Source organism: Triturus cristatus, chromosome 1_2, assembly GCF_964204655.1.
Source record: "Triturus cristatus chromosome 1_2, aTriCri1.1, whole genome shotgun sequence".
Lineage (NCBI taxonomy): Eukaryota > Metazoa > Chordata > Amphibia > Caudata > Salamandridae > Triturus > Triturus cristatus.
In genome coordinates this window covers 829647986-829665120 of record NC_140580.1, presented here as the reverse complement: position 1 = coordinate 829665120, position 17135 = coordinate 829647986, and the positions used below count along the sequence as shown (strand labels likewise).

The 17135-nt window shown below is 46.1% G+C and overlaps 1 protein-coding gene across 6 annotated transcripts in view; it reads left to right on the top strand.

Moving 5' to 3' along the window:
- The window catches only part of PLEKHG5 (pleckstrin homology and RhoGEF domain containing G5), a 1098541-nt gene that overhangs the window by 666594 nt on the left and 414812 nt on the right, over positions 1-17135 (top strand). Inside the window, exon 1 of one of the 6 annotated variants that reach the window (XM_085608902.1) lies at positions 16357-17093. The exons of the other annotated variants lie outside the window; for them this stretch is intronic. The gene's annotated coding sequence lies outside the window, so the exon portion shown is untranslated. Of the gene's footprint in view, positions 1-16356; positions 17094-17135 lie in introns of those variants that run through there. 6 annotated transcript variants of the gene reach the window in all.

Here is a 17135-nt window from a genome sequence, read left to right as displayed (position 1 = left end):
TTTAAACATTTTCGCGATAATTTGTGAAAGTGGATTTCGCAAATTCCGCCCACCCCTAGTACTATCACACAAACAGCACATGTAGGTACTGCACAATCCCAGTGTAGCTCACAGGGCTGAGTCGAGTACTGCGGTATCCCCGCTGGTCCTCGCCAAAGGCGACTGCCACTGTGTAATATACATATTATGTGCGCAGATACACAGAGTGTAATATGCTTCTTATTACCATTGTTGGGAGAGAGAAGGGGCCATTGGAGCCGTAACTCATTACAGGCAAAACCTCAAGTGGGTCATGATGCCCTACTCCTTTCCCAACTATGGTAATAAAGGGCATATTGTATTCTGCTCATCTGCATATAGTTTATGCCATGGCATTTTGACCATGTGGAATTGTTATGAAGAAATTCTTGTAACAATAATCAGGATGCAAGAGGCTACATTTGTGCAAGAAGGTAACATTACATTGAAGAGGACTGGTGTCTTTTCTGTGTACCTGGATGCATATTATATATATCGGAAAGGGATAGGGACTATGTAGTTATGGTTAGGTCAGAATTTCCATTAAAAAGGTGAATTTTGTTTTGCTAATAACTTTGGTGGTGTTTAACACATCTACACGAACATTCCAAAAAAGCATTTCCAGTTTAGGTCTGGCATGGCAAGTTTTGTATAGATCCGTCCAGGAATGAAAACTAAAAGGGGTTAAAAAAAAAAGAGCACCATTTTTACCTTCCATGGCACGGTGTATTTTCATTGGACTTGATTTTGCTTAGATCATAAATCTTTGAGTAACTGGGGTGTGAGGGTATGACACAAACACAGTGAAAACTCTTGCACTAGAATTTTTCAAGAGCATCCACTCAAGCTCAGAAAGGCCAAGGAAAATTCAAAGACAACCACCACAATACATACTTTAGAATAGAGCTGGACAGTAGAGTATAGTTGGTTCCCTTGTAGCAAGCTTCATATCCTTCCAGTAGTGGCCAGCATGGCTCGTGGGTGGGGTTGGCGGTCGCGCGAGGGGTGGGAGTCATAATAAAAAAAAATTAAAAATCATTTAAACCTATCTTTCCGCCGGGTCCCGCGTCTTCTCTGCTCTCCTGCCTCCGACAGGAATACGAAGCAGGCAGCCAGGCTCCCTCCCCTAAGCCAATCACAACGCTGCATGCAGCGTTGTGATTGGTCTGGAGCGCCGGCACAGCACTCATCCAGGGGCTAGAGGGGTTGGCATGTGCGCATGACTGGTTGACCAAACAGTCTTTGCGCACTCCGGAGTGGGCAAACCACTCCTCTCCTGCCCTGCTCAGAGAGCAGAGCAGCCCACCTGCCCGCCCGCAAAGTAAGCCTATAATGGTAATAACGAAAAGTTATTACCATTTTATGTTTTGGCTTCTTGCACTGCGAGAAAGCAGTGGGGAGACAAAGCAGTGGGGCGACGCTCCTCCGCCATAGCAGAGGAGCCGCCCCTGTATCCTTCCCTGCCTGGGTGGAGAAAGATTATATGGAGGAATTGTAGAGAATGCGCATTTCTTGAATCTTTTGCTATCGGTATTTCGAGTAGACAAGATAAAGTCAAAGTAAAAATACGTAAAGGCCCCTGTGATGCTCCCCAGTGATTCTTCTCAAAACACAGGCGCAAGACAAAGCTCAAGGAGGGCCCCTAATGTTTAGGTGCAGGTATCCGGGTTAATGCAGTAACGTGATCATCTCCAGACTTGCCACTTAAGCATGACTTTCCAGACAAATAAACACCTCTCAGCGATGCTCAACAATCCCAAACTCAGTTTCTACATTTTAAAACGTATATGGTAGACCCTTTGAAAGTAATGTAGCTCAAATGAGCAGAATCTTAACAACTTTGGTGATATGAGGAGTAAACAAAGAATAAACTAAAATCTGAGCATACCCCAGCAAGAATTTGCATACCAAGAGCTTCTGTCTCACCAAATCCTTGGATGAAATTTGCTTATAAAGAGCTGCAAGGGAACTGTGCACTATGTAGATTTCCAGAGTAGTGCATCTATCTCATGGTACAGTGTGTGACTTCATAATTTCTCTGTCTTACTTCATAGGTATTTATTTATTTTGTGTTTTTTAATTATTACCCCATCTTCATTACGGTTGTTTTCACTTATAACCATGCAAACTCCTCAGTGCGTGGGCAGCACAGTGAATTAATGTAATGTTGTTCTCCGCTTCTACCCTTTGGGGAAACAACGTCGGCAAAGTGTGTACATAAATGATCTCACATGGAGTGAGGTCACAAGTCTATTTAGAAATTGAGAACTCGCTAAAAAAGCTCTGTAACATAAGCTTTTTACTTTGCAAGACTCAATTACCCTTGGCTTTCTTATGTAAATACCCTACTTGTATGAAGTACATGGGACTTAACGTAGTGTTAGTTCATATCAGTTGTGCAACTAACTTTGTAAAGCACTTAGATGCCCCAGAAGTAGTATTGTGCACTATGTCATTATATTTTTTCTTATCAAACATATTAATATTATTGTATTATGTCTTTATTATCTACTTTATTAGCAAAGTTATTCTGGTATCTTCTCTGCATATTCTCTGACACGTCACTTGAAGTTTGAAATCAAAATTGCTTTCTTTCAGCTCGACCTCCAAACATTCTCCCTTTTCCTTAATTTCCTCCTTGCTGCACCACTTCTCCTTTCTCTAAAATTCGTTTAATTATTGGTTTGACCTAAAGGCTGTTCTCTGCTCTGTTTTTCTACCATCATTACTTGCCTGCTTTTTCAAACGTACTTTTCTGCCATATGCCTGCCATGTTTTTTAAGCGACTTGAAATTCCTACTAACACTGTCCAGGAGTAAGGCGCAATTAATCTGCCCCCCACCTTTTATAATGGTTTCAATTGCTCCTTTAATTTTGCATATTTTAATATAGCAAGCCAAAGATGTGGTTAAAAAAACTTAAAATATAATGTTGCCTTATCCAGAGGGCATGAATGCAGTTTACTGTATGCTTGCGTTTTCCAATAAGTCATGCATTTTTGCCCAAGCCTTCGGATTGTTGGTGTTTTATTAAAGATGCTGGTGATAGACACATGGATAACCTACTGCATTTACAGGCACCGGGGTGGAGAGGCAGTTATAAGCCTGTAGACCCCTGACCCACAGGCCAGGGCACCTGTACTTCAGATTCCCAGTGTTGAATGTTTTAAGTTGTTCCTTCCCTTTGTATACGAGTATGATGGGTCTTAATCAAAGTTTAGCATTTGGGATATTCCATCAAAATGTGGTGGGTATCCCACCCGCTGGATTATAATTGCCATCGGCTAATTTACTTTTAATATGCAGTATTGGACATCCGCCATGTTTTTGATGGAGTAATCTATCCACCAAGCCCTAAATAAGGCCCCATGTTCTCAAATCCTACAATAAAATCCGGAGATATCCCCCACTTTGCAAAGACAGGGCCGAAAACATCACCCGCAAAAAGCACGACTGAGGGGACCTTGCGCCCTGCATGGGCCTAGTGTGTGGCCGAACTGATTCCAAAACCTTGCAGCATGCCACAGAAAACTTTTCAGACCATATTTGTTTTTATTGTTTTGACAATTGCATTTAATGAAAAAACTTGTAAATAGCAAAACAAAATGACGTACTCTGTGCGTTGGATCATTAGTTTGTGCTCCTGGTTGAAAACCAGCTCTTGGAGAGTGTGTCTAGATGATGAATCTGCTGAGAGGGCGCGGGTGCTCTGGTCTCATCTGGAACTGGGACAGGGTTGGTATTCTGCAGATTAAAATAAGATTCAGATAGATGACATACAAAAACGTGCACCTTTTAAACTGCATTAAAACATTTTTTTATTGCATTACATTTTAAATGAGAAATTTAGCAATTTCTGTTGCGAATACACAATTGTCGGAGGCTCCTTCCTGGATGTGACTTATTGCTTCTCTGGTGGCCTTCCCCAGACAAACTGGCTGCACAGCAAGGCTCCCGGACCTTGGATTGTGGGGGTCCAAACTGCTGGTCCTTTGTGGGGGCAACCCAGTTCACAGTTGCATATTTTGTGTTGAAATATTTTTGCATGTTTTGCACGCGGAGAATCTGGTGGCACTGATTATCTGGTGCTGGGTTTAGCCATCTTTCCTTTGCTTTCTGCTGCTTGTAGCCTGACCTTTCTGATCTGAAAAGAAACAAGCATTGGCATAGCCAATAGGTCTCGCCTTTGGGACCTTATAAGTGTTTAGCCATGCAACAGTTGCATAACTAAATACTTATAAGGTCCCAAAAGCGAGACCTATTGGCTATGCAAAGCAGCCGTGCGGCCGCGAAAGTGATCGCGATCACGATCAAACATCAAAGTGAAAGTAATCGTGGTAAAGCGCGTTGCCCGCGCACATGCACTGTAGCTCTAGGTTGGCCTGGTAGCACTTTTTGGAGCCCTCTCAATAAGTCTCGTCAGACCAGCGCATGCGCTGGGTCAGGCGAGACCTATAAAAAGAAAAAGCGCAAGCATCGGAAAGGAATTGACTACCCAGACCTGAAATGGGGCGCCTGGATCTGATGTCTCAGGGAAGTACAGCATCCACTTCAGAGATCTGTGTTTGGCCTCATTGTCACAGGTTTGGATTCTAGTGAATCCACGCAGACTTTCTTCCTTCCAAGAGCGATAAAATGAGTACCATTGGATTGGTTAGCAGCAAACATCTATTACTAGTCAATAGCACTAAGAGATGTCTCTGAGGCAAAAGTGTGCTCTTCAAAAGCACTTGTTATGCTATGTTATTCTATTATATTTAGATCCCTGTATTAAACAACCAATGGGCTGCTGCAGGTCAACTATTCAGAACGACTAATGGCTATGCAAATATCCCCCTTTTGTAATCCTTGCATGCAAATATGGCATAAGGAGATAACCTGAAAATCTGTCACGGGTCTGGTTTTCCTCGGGCCTCTGCTGGACAGCCCTGCCCCATCTTCCTCCTCACTATGTCTGTACTACATTAACACACTAAAAACTGGAGCTGAGGAATCCATTTATTTCAACATGTACAAACCATGCTCAATTTCAAGGTACTATATTTAAGAGGCTTGTTGTCTGTTTGTCAGCAGATACATAGGGTTTGGCAGCGTTCCTCCAGCGGCACTGATCATGCACAAATAGCTCTGGGTTTTGTCATTGGTATTGTTTCCGTGCGGCCTCAGTTTATTCCAGTCTGTGCCACACATTTTATATCACAATGTTATCTGTCTTTCACAAGTGCAGTTATTGTTCCCTTTGCCGGGATGTCTGTGTGAATAGGGAGCTGGGATTGTGGAGGAAGTGTCTTGAGAAAGGTCAGACGTTTAAAAATCTATCAAGAGACAACGCGCAATGCACAGGGTGTTCAGCTGCAAAGTGTCTAAAGCGGCTGTGTGCATCATAACACTGGCCTCCGAGTTAATTAAATGTGCTGTGTGATGTGTAGCTCAAGCAGAGAAGGGGTGCGCTGGGATCGCACACAGAACCCTCCCACGCCTCGGCCTCTGAGTGAGGAGCATTGAAAGGGCATGGAGGAGGCAAGGGCTCAAATGAACATCTACTATTTCTGTCCATCTGTGATCCCCCTCTTGGTTCAGTCGAGTTGTGCAGGATCACACAGGACATAAGATGTGAAAAAGTAACATCTCTCTTAAAATATAGTTGATATTTCAAAATGACCGTGAGTTTCTTATCCACCATGGCCCACCCTTACCAACTGTTCCCAAGTTTGTATAAAATAAGTTCAAGAAATACAACCGAAGCCTGAGCACAATGGATGACTGTAGCAGTGAGAAGATGTGTTTTTATGGTAGTATTATTTTCCCAAATTCATGGAAATTGGCAAATATTACCGCCTCCTAGCGAGGCGTGGGGGGGGGCAAGCTGGGGAGCCAGGAACCAAGAGGAGGCTTCCTGGGCTCCCCAGCCCTTTATAGCCCCGCGATGTTGTTGGCCCCTTGGCGCGACCCGGAAGCGATTCGAATCGCTTCCGGGTCACGCCCCAAGACCGAGACCAATGAGGGAGAGGGGGGGCGGCCGCCGCGTCACAGCCTCCCCTTCCCCCCACCGTCGCGGAGGGGGCCGGCTCAACCGCCATACCTTTTGGCATGGCCGATGCCGGCCCGCCGTTCTAGAAGGCGATTCAAATAAGATTATCCCCCTAATAGGCTACTAAAGAAGTCCACCAGCTACTACTCGAAGCTAAGAAACCGGGTTCGAGTCTCAGCAGGGACACTCAACATCCTGTGATTCTGGGCAAATCGCTTAATCTCCCTGCGCCTCATAAAAAATGAATGCATCCGTCTGTAATTGCGCTTTATAAAACTAAAAAAACTGCGAAAAAAAATGACTGATTCCTTAAGAAAGATGTTGGCACTGCAATGAATAAATATGTTAATACGTTTAACGAACCGGAAGCAAACCAAAAAAATATCTGAGGAGAATTGTGAAAAGAACTTACTTCAGTTTAGAGTTATAATTCAGTTTTAACAAATGACCACACAATTTATTGTATTCACTTTTTATATATAAGAAGGACCCAGGTAACCAGGTTGTCAAAAAACAGAATCTTGAATTGTGGCTCCCTTATATTTTGGATTCTGGTTAAAGCAGTGGCCGCTCCTCCGCTAAGGTGGAGGAGCGTCGCCCCACTGCTTTTTGCAGTGTAAAAAAAGGAAAAATAAAATGATATTAACTTGAAGTTATTTTACTTTTCCCCATTGCAGCGTCTTTGTGGGGTGGGGCTGTTCTCAGAGCAGGGGGAGGAGTGGTTTGCACCCCCTATGTGAGCATGAGTGCTTGGCTGGCCCTCTCAGGCTGCCCAAAACAGGCATGCGCACATACTGTGTTCTCCATGCAGGCTGCATTACAGCCTGCGTGGAGAACATGCCCACCCCTCCAGCCCCTGGCTGAGCGCTGTGTCACAGTGTTGTGATTGGCTGTAGGGAGGCCTGTTGGTTCTTGCTTGCCTGATCTTCGAAGAAGCCAGGAAGAGGACATAGGCGAGGTGACGGCCGGGAGGTAAGTGATTTTTTTTTTTAATCCATCTCCCCCACCCCTGACCCTTCCCCCCACTCCGCCCCACTGCTGCTTCCAGCTAGCAGCCGCCATTGGGTAAAAGTGATTGCTGTATTAACAAACGGTTCCTCTGATGGCAAATTTGTAGAAGTTGCACTGTTTCTTCCTTAGAAGACTGTACTGTACATTGGTTAGTATAGCCAGGGTCTCAGAAATCACAGTATCTATAGCACAATTTTGGAATTTGAGTGATGCAATTGAGGACTAGCAAAGTGTTCTGCTTTTTCTTGGAATGCCTTTTTCTAATTTGTAATGTGTTCCTTATGCCATATTTGTTAGTGTTTTCAGTTTGTAACCTATGGCGCAGCGCAGCTGTCTGGATGCAAACAACCCCTTTGTCTACATACAGGGAGATTTGACTCCTCCCATTGCTTACCATTTTTTGCTTTCACTGTCACTTTCGTTTGCTTGCTTCTCATTTGATGGCTTCACATCTCCATGTCATTCATGTTTGTCCCTCCCATGGAGCATATCTAAATTGTATGTGCCCTCCCGCTGTTCGCTTTTAGGGAACTACCTTTTTCTTTTTGGCACTCAGATGACATGGTTTTCCAGCTCTTTCTCTCCGTTTTCCATCTCTTTTCCCTTCGGTTTTGCTCCCTACCCACCCTGTGTTGCTCCCCTTTGACTGCCTCTCTCGCCCCAAACTTCAATGTCTTACTATCCCATCTCTGATGCCCCCACTTCTCCCCCCCCCCCCTTCAACCTGGGCATTGGTCTCCCAATGCTGGTGTTGCCCGTTCCCACTACTCCGTGTTGCCACTCCGTGTTGCTGTCCCATCTAGCCCACCCAGACTCCTGTTGTTTTCTCATAGTCTGCTTCTTCATACACCTACCCTCCCGCATTGTTCCCACCGGTGTGCTCCTGTCATCCAATCCCGCCCTCCTCCTCCATGTTGTTCCTACCCTCCCCACTCTGCTCCACGTTAATTTAGTGACTGGTTGTGGTTGTGACACACCCTTACAAGGATTGGAGTTGTTGCCGGAGTGGGGCTTTCACCCCTCCCAACTAACAACCCAATCTCTTACAATCGATGCTCTTTTTGTTTGCAGTTCCTGCATCAATTTCAAATGTATTTTCATGCTTGACACAGTGTACACTATAAATAGTGCAGTGCTAGAAATCCTGCCCAACCCAATATGCTAATGAGAACTCCTGCAACACTTCATAGGTGCTTTAGAGTTAACCTGTCGCTGGATGTGCTTGACAGAATCACAGTTACGCTTAAAATTCACATTGGAATTGCTATTCCACATAAAAGGCCCATTTTCTCCACTGTTATGTCTGCAATGTACATTATGGTTGATATGTAACATAATATGCGGCTATAATTGACCTGCTGCCTAATATGCTCATTACAATACCTGTTCCATTGTAACAGAACCCCTTGTTCAAACTCCTTCCTGGACACACTCTACTGTACAGTGAGCGATTGCTTTGTACCTACTCTTGCACTATAGAAGCACCTTCAGGTAACTTTAGGTGTGCTGTGCAGGGAAAACAGGATGGGGATTTGTCTCTGAGGTGGCAAATAATGAGCTAGATTATCAAAGTGAAAGTGACTCCTGGGAATTGCTCCTAACAGCGTCCGTTCTACTGCTGGGGCACTGGGTCAACAGAATTGAATTAATTTTATTTTTATTTTTTATTTGATAAAGTTTTATATAGCACGAACTAGATCCCGAGGGATATCAGAGCGCTTTACACAAGAATAAAAGGGAGAATAAGACTCCAGTAACGATATCAAGTAAATATACCAAACAGTTGTAGTCACAATAATCACAGACAAATGGTACACAGCTAGTAATAAAATTAACAGGTAAATAACAGGCTGCTACGGGGGGCACACCTTACAGCCGAGAGGAGCAGAGAGCAGAAACACAAGTTGGCAAAAAAAAGTTGTAGGGTCAATGCAACACATGTTGGTGCACTAGTTGAAGTGGTTACCAGCAAATGCATATAGCCCAAATTAAGGTAAGAATTTGTTCATTAGGAATCTTTTGGCTTCAAGTTTGAAAGCTGTTATTGATGAGATTCTGCGCAATTTAGGAGGAAGAGAGTTCTAGATCTTTGGGGCAGCACCTGAGAAGGCTCGACGAAAAGTTCTCTTTTTGTTCCTGATACGTGATTTCAGGAGGAAATTGATAGCGCTTCTTGAGGCTCTCTCGCCACAGGATAATTCAAACTTTTGCGCTAGGTACCTGGGGGTGTTGGCGTGCAGGGCTTTGTGCACTAGAACGACAATCTTTAACTGAATTCGAGCTTCGTAGGGCAACCATTTAAGAGATTTTAGGACTGGGGAAATGTGCTCATTTCGTTTGGTACCAGTAACTAGTCTGGCCGCAACGTTCAGTGCTGACCTTAGTGGAGCCAGGGTGTATTTGGAAAGGCCACAGAGCGTAGCGCTGCATAATCTAGCCTTGGCAAGATCAGTGCTTGGACCGCCTGTTTTAAGTCATTTTGAGGAAGGAAGGGCTTGATATTTCTAAGTGTCCTCAGCAAGTGATTAGCTCCCTTACATATGTTGCTGATATGATTTTTCATATTCAGGTGCTTGTCCAAGGTGATTCTGAGAGATTTGACAGAGTTTATGATGAGATGGGTGCAATTGAAAGTAGTGAGGCGAGTCAGCCAAAGGTCAGGCTTGAGGGGTTGGTTCGGAGGACATATGAGAAGGAAATCAGTTTTGGAGTGTTGAGCAGGAGGTAGTTCTCAGTTAACCAATTTTGAGTAGACGTTAGGGTAGAGATGTTATCCAGGGATGAGATTTTCAGGTAAAGTTGTGTGTCGTCTGCGTACATATGGAAGGGAATGTTCATGTCATTTAGAGAATTAGCAAGAGGTTCAAAAGAAATGATTGAAGAGGATAGGCGAGAGGGCGGACCCTTGGGGGACACCCATGAGTACTGGAGAGGGCTGTGAGAGGGAGTGGTTTGCCTTAACTCTTTGTGTTCTGTGGTGGTGGAAGGAGGTGAACCATTGTAACACCAGACCCGAGAATCCCATCCTTTTCTTCAGAGTGGAAAGGGGGTTGTCGTGATTAACCATGTCGAATGCGGACGAAAGATCAAGGAGGATCAGGAGGCAGGAGTCATTTTGGTCAAGCATTTTTAAGATGTCGTCCATAACGTGCGTGAGTGACGGTTCTGTGCTGTGCCCCTTCCGAAAGCCTGATGGATGCTGGTTAAGGAGTTGGAAATTCTCCATGTGAGCACAAAGTTAGGATTGTACGCATTTTTCTAGTAGTTTGGCTAGAGTGGGGATGTTAGCTATGGGGGGAATTATTGAGGTCAGATTTATCTAAGGTTGTTTTTTTTTAGTATGGATGATACCTGCGCTGCTTATAGACAGTCTGGGATCGTGCCTTGTGATAGAGAAGCATTTACAATCCTTGTCCAGGTGGGGATGAGAACGTTCTTGATCTCTTTGAAGATGGTCAGGGGCAATGGGTCACTGAAGTTGTTGGAAGGATTGATGTTCTGAAGAATCCTGTTGATGTCTTTTTCACTGAAAGGGTTAAAGGTGCTCCATGAGGCATTGTTCTAAATGATTAGGCTTGTGAGATTGGGCTTTTCTAAGAGGACAAGAGGTGGTGCGGACCCTGAAGCTGGCAGTAGAGCCTTCTTGGAGGCAAGTTCACTGGAGATGAGTCTTGATTTCTTAATGAAGAAAGCAGAAATTTCATCGCCAGACGGTGGGCTGACATCGGAGACAGAGTGATTTGGACCAACAATTGATTGTTGTTTGACCAATTCGAAAAGTTTCTTAGGGCGATTTGCGGTTTGATCCAGTTGTTGTCTGAAGTAATCTGCCTTAGCGCTCTTGATTTGCTTATTGTAAATATTCTTGACCTCCCTAAGGAATTTTAGTTGTTCCAGGTAGAGATTTGACCTCCAGGCTCGTTCAGCTGCCCTAAGGTTGCGTCGTTCCGTGTATAAATTGTCGTCGTACCATGGTTTGGATTTTTTTGTTGAGGTATTTTTTAGTTGAAATGGTGCCATGTCGTCCAAGAAGTTAGAGATGGCCGAGTTGTAGGCGTCAGCGAGTAACTGAACCTCACTTGAGTCAGCTTGGGAGGAGAGGGCAGTTTTACAGTGGGCAGCTAATTCAACTGGGTTTATTGATCTGAAATCCCTTTTTCAGATCTTAGCCTTCGTTGGATGAGCCTTCCTCATTGATACCTCCATGTTAATATAGAAGAGAATGCAGTGGTGGTCTGACCAATCGCAAGGGGTAATGGAGTCCAGTGTGATGGACTGCCCTTTCAAAATAATGAGGTCTAAAGTTTCACCTTTGTTGTGAGTTGGTTGGTCACAGTGCTGCGTCCGTTCATGATCATTCAAAAAGTCTTTAAGGCAAGTTACCACATGGTCATTAGGGTTAGACCAGTGGAGATTGAAATCGCCAAGAAAGATTTGGGACATGGCTGAGTCGACATTACTCGAGATGATTTCCATTAGTTGTTCAATGAAGGGGAGATTGTCTCCCGGAGGGTGATAAAAGGTGTGAAGTTTGCAGACCGGCCGGTGGTTACTTGAGATGTTGAGACAAAGATATTCACAGGCAGATGGCGAAGCGGAGTCCATGTGGGAAATCGAGAGTGTGTTCCTATGAATGCAGGCTAGGCCACCTCCAAGCTTCCTAGCTCTGTCAAGCCTAATTATGTCATGAGTAGGAGGTACAAGGAGGTCTAAAATAGGAGTGGAGGCTGGATTTAGCCAGGGTTCAGTAAGGATGATAATGTCTAGATCATTGTGTTGAATTAGGTCAAAGATGTCGGAGGTGTGTTTGCTGGCTGACCTGCAATTGAGTAGTACACATTTCAGTCGAGGTGGATTTGTGGAGGAAGGAGTCTGGGTGACATTCACTCTTGTGAGGTTGTCTTTATTGATGACTCTAAGATTATGAGGAGGTTCTCTGTGCAGGTTAGGATGGATGGTTTGTATTTGCTTCGGCGGGGTCAAGTTGGAGTTGGACCTAGTCGAGTAAGAGTTGTGAAGGTCATTAAGATCATTGGATGCCCAGGTCTCAGATCTTCTGGAGCGGGAGGGCGCGTTAGCTAAGGGAATGGTTTGCGAGACGGCGGGGGCTAACAACTGGCCCATGCGTTTACTATCACTAGCGGAGGCTCTAGGCACATTCGCAGAGGTGAGGATGGAACTGATCATGGGGGAAAAAATCCTTTGAGAGGAATTTTAGGTCATGTAGTTCGGTAGTGAGGAGGTGCAGCTGGAGATATATATCATCAAGGCACGCACCGAAGTCTGAAAGGGCTATAGGATGTGTTGAGAGAACAAGCAGAGGGGGGTTCTCCGTGTAAGCCAGTGTGCGCTAAGGTGGTGGATAGTTGTTCCTGTGGAGGGAGTTGATCGTGTGGAACTAGCAGGGTACAATGAACCTTGGGAATCAAAGATGTAGCGTTAGCGAGGGTGATCTGATCATATCTCTGAGGGTCAGGAGCAATTCCGACCGAAGACTGTGGGTATGACAAATCATGATCGGAGTAGGGCATTTGTTCATTCACCCGTGTGGTATGTGGTGTAGGGAGAGGGATGAGGGAAGAGTGTTCAATCGTTGAGGGCAACGATACAAGGTCACATGGGGATCTCTCCGCGCGTGGAGCAGAAGCAGTCGGACTAGCTGGCTGTGCGCCAAGTGGACTCGAGATGTCCCTCACTTGCTGGGGCAATGAAAATAGGGAACAGGGTGGGCTCTCTGTGCGAGGAATAGAAAGAACCAGACTAGCTGGTTGTGTGCCGGGGTGTTTCTCACCTACTGGGTCGAGGGACTAGAAGGTTGGGGCACCTCCACCCGGGACTGAGCCGCCCTGTGATCATCTAGCAGCGAGGAGTGATTCAGAGGGAGCGAAGGTCTCCGCTGAGAGGTTGGGGGAGGACTGATGCTGACCTGATTGCTGGAAGGATGAGGGTGGGTGTCATTGGGCTTCGCCAAAACCACACGCTTGAGTGACGGGAAGATAGTAGCTATCTTAATCAGATTGTCATTGGAAGCTTGTATAAGGATGATCCCATTGTTATAGAGGGTGATGGTGGCATTGGCGTTGAGCGTGGGCGAAGGCGCTGTAGTCCGTTTGAGACCATGAGGTGTTTTCCTGGTACATGATATTTAGAGCATAGAGTAGAGGACTTTTCGCCAACATGCTCTTTTTCTGGTGTAGAAAATAAGGTTATTACCTCTACTACCTTTGTTTGCACAATAATAGACATCCGAGATTAAAGTTTCGGGGCTATACCTTAGTAGGTGATGCTTGTGATTTTTGGCGGCGTTTTTCGAACGGTTAGGTGGGTAGTTGATGATGAAAGTGTTAGGTCCTGAGGGGTCAGGACTTAAATCCATTTTGAGAGTGTGGCTATTGCCCGATAGTAGTGACTTCTCCATAGGACAGGGATGGTGTTAAGAGGAGAGCTCCTTAACCAGGAAGGTGGGATATCTGTGGGGCATGGATTGTGTTAAGAGATCTTCCCATTCATTCGTTGCCAGCCATTTGCAGCAGGCAAGAGTCTTACTGTAGTCCCTGCTGGAGCCTTTACTATCCTCTGTTTCCTTATGACCATGACAAGTTTGGTTGGAACCCAAAGAGGAACTAGATGATATGAAATGGTTAGGCAATACGGAAGATAGGAAATCATTGTACCAATTGCAAAAACCAACACAACTTTCATTGAGAACTATAGATGGACCGGGCCATTCCAAGATGGCTGCCACCTTGTCGAACCTGTCTCAGACTGCAGCTGTAGTCCCTTGTTAGTTATAAAGTGCAGTCCTCTTTCAATTACTCTTTCCCGTTGCTGCCCTTTTTGTTGAGAGTAGAAACGAGGTAGTGAGGAGGAGCAGCCCTGTTGTTCAAAAAGGCCGGGCAATGTAATTGCTGTAACATTGTGCAAACAGACCCAACTGTACAGTTATACACATTGTCTCTTCATTTTGCAATCCGCATTTTTCATTTACGCCCTGCCGCAAGCCCCGTCAGGTCAGACCTCCCTCAGCAGGGCTGAAGCCCACCTTGTGATGCTCTCACTCATGGTGCCGCGGTAACCCTCCATTGGACACCCAGGGTGGCACCACAGATAGGTAGGGACTCACACGGTCGGTTCCGGTATGGAAGGCCTCACATCGGCACTCCCTGACCAACCCAGCTGATCGCTGCCTTACAGTTCCAAGATCGGCCCTGGTGGGAGGGGCGCAATTGATCGTTCCCAATGTGTGCCTGGAGTGGCGGTAGCTACACAGAGATACGTCTCCTGCTGGGTGCCGCACCGCTAGCTAGACTCTGAGCATTGGCACCAGACCAACGTGCCAGATCGTTGCAGGCAGTAGGCACGGAGACCCAGGGTGGCGGGCGGACCACCGCTTCCGATTTCTGAGCAATCGCACGTGGGCCACGATCCACACCCTGCAATGGAGATGAACTCCCGGCCTCCCATTGTTGTCCGCAGGAATCACAGTGCAGCGCTCAGTCAAAGGAAAAGAGGCATCCGCCAGGATTCTTATCACGGCCAACTCAGAGGGGGCTCCGACCGTCAGACAGGATCGAGGCATCCGGCGTAGTCGTCCAGCGGCCCGCACAGCTGACTAATGGCCCCAAGTGAGATGAGAGGGGTCCGTGACCGAAAGTCGAAGCGGAGGGTCCACAAATGCTGTGAGATGACGAGGGGGCAGCCGAACGATGGGTGGCTTGGTTGAACAGGGATATCCACTGATTTGGTGATCCCTAACCCAGGCGCTCAGTGGAGGAGCTCTCCGGTGGCCATCTTGGAACCTGGGATTGAATGCAGACTTTGGAAAATCAGGGTTCTTCTGTAATTGAATGCAGACTTTGGAAAATCAGGGTTCTTCTGAGTACTTCTTACTTAGACATAGCTAACATTAGTGTAGCAGGTGCAGTTTCACTGTAGCATACGGTTTAGAGGGGGCTGCTGCACCCCAGTTAAGGCTGTATATTTCTACACAACTTAGTGGAAAGGGGACATATTTTTGATGCGTAAGCCCTATTGTAACATTGTTACACCTTTGGTGCTTTCATGTCCCCTGAGTCCAGGAAGTAGCAGGATGGAGTACCAATGAGTCAAGCCAGGCCTAGCGTACTTAATCAAGGAGTTAAGCCAGGCCTAGCCCAGTTTCTTAATCAGTCAAGCCAGGCCTACCGCAGTTTAAGGAGTCCAGCCAGGCCTAGCCCAGTTTCTTAAGGAGTCATGCCAGGCTTATCGCAGTTTAAGGAGTCAAGCCAGGCCTACTGCAGTTTCTTAAGGAGTTAAGCCAGGCCCAGCGTACTTAATCAAGGAGTCAAGCCAGGCCTAGTCCAGTTTCATAAGGAGTCAAGCCAGGCCTACCGCAGTTTCTTAAGGAGTCAAGCCAAGCCTAGTGTACTTAATCAAGGAGTCTAGCCAGGCCTAGCCCAGTTTATCAAGGAGTCAAGTCAGGCCTAGTGCAGTTTCTCAGGGGAGCCCTGATTGGCGACCAGGCCTCAACAGCGCAGTACTGCGTTAGGTGAATATGAACGTGAGGCAGTTGTCTTGAATCTTTTATAGAGACAGCGTACCCACAATGTCTGAGACGCCTCCTCTGGGGGCCCTGCTTCAATTTATCATGTTAAAGACCACAAAACAACTCCCTACTTTCCCCCTGCAATTCTACTCTTTCTATCCTTACCAAACTCTACTAAACACACAAGAAATTAAGAGCACAATCCTTATACAACTGACGGGCAAGAAAAGAAAATTGTACTAACCGACTAATGACCAATCTTGGGCTACGCTACTCACCGCAAAAAGCACTTCAATCCCTGGTCAGAGGTCGTAAGCGCTATATAAATATATTTACAATTACATAGTTTCAACCTTAATACCAACGTTTAATTATTGCTTGTTCTTTAACAACACTTCAGTAGAAGCTACGTGGCCCTGATTACAGGCACGCTACCTAATCTACCCCCGTGACTATACACGTTTGCACAACTTTGTAAACTACTTTGACTGCATGATTTAAGATGCCGGTAATTTTCGTTTCGTTATAATGTTCAGTTTGTTCACCATCACCTTGAGGTTGACGGCGTTTTTGTTTTGCTAGACTGTTGATACAGCTGCACAACGAGGTGGTGTAATGATACAGGCGAGGCTGACGAGCTGCCTTCAGAAGAGCGGGTGTCTGGCCTGGAGTCTCTGTGCGCTGCGCATGCGTGGTCAGCCTTCGTACTGAATGTGCTGCTTCCAACATGGCTGCCCAATAACGCGCTCTTTTACAAGCACACGCGTGAGGAGAGCATCTCTCGATAGAACAGAAAACACATCGGCTGGCTCTACGGCTCCCTGCGCTTTTCAACTTGAACTTTTCCTACCGTGGCCGGCGCACAGGGTGCCTCGGCTCAGACAAAATCGATGACATTTAGGAGGCGGCCTGCTCGCATCCCTCAGCGGACGGAAGAGGATGTCATGGGAACAGAGTACAGGAGACAGCCCGAAATCATTCCCGTAGGAGCCCACATTTTATTGCCACGCAGGAGACCCTTTCTTCCCCAGGCTGGATGTGAGCAATTTAAGGAGACAAAACGTCACGGTCCTGCTTATGTCACCCTTTTAAGGGCGGGGGGAAACTTCACTATTCCGACAGCTGTCACAGAGTTCTGGTTGATCCACCAGCAGTTGCTGCCAGTCATCCTCGACAGCCAAGAACATTGTCTCCCCAGAGCGAAAGTGGGCTTTCACTTCCGCTCGCTCTCCCACGACACTGCAATTTCTCATGCCAGCAATGTCGTAAACTGAGAAGAGTTGATGTATCTGATTCACTCTGCGGACCTCTGGCGAAGGGACGTGTTTTATGGCGCTGGGTGGGTGTGGCTGTGGCCTCCTCGAGGCAGTAAACGCAGCCTGGCGTCGCATGAGCTGTGCGCGTCTGCTCTTTGAATGCTGCTCATGTTACATTCCTGAGAAGAGAACCGAATGGGGGACAATGAGACTGTGTAAAGCAGCATGCCACAAGAGCTGAGAAGCAGGCATACGTATGTGACTAAACTTCACATTAAATTTGGTTTGTACAATAC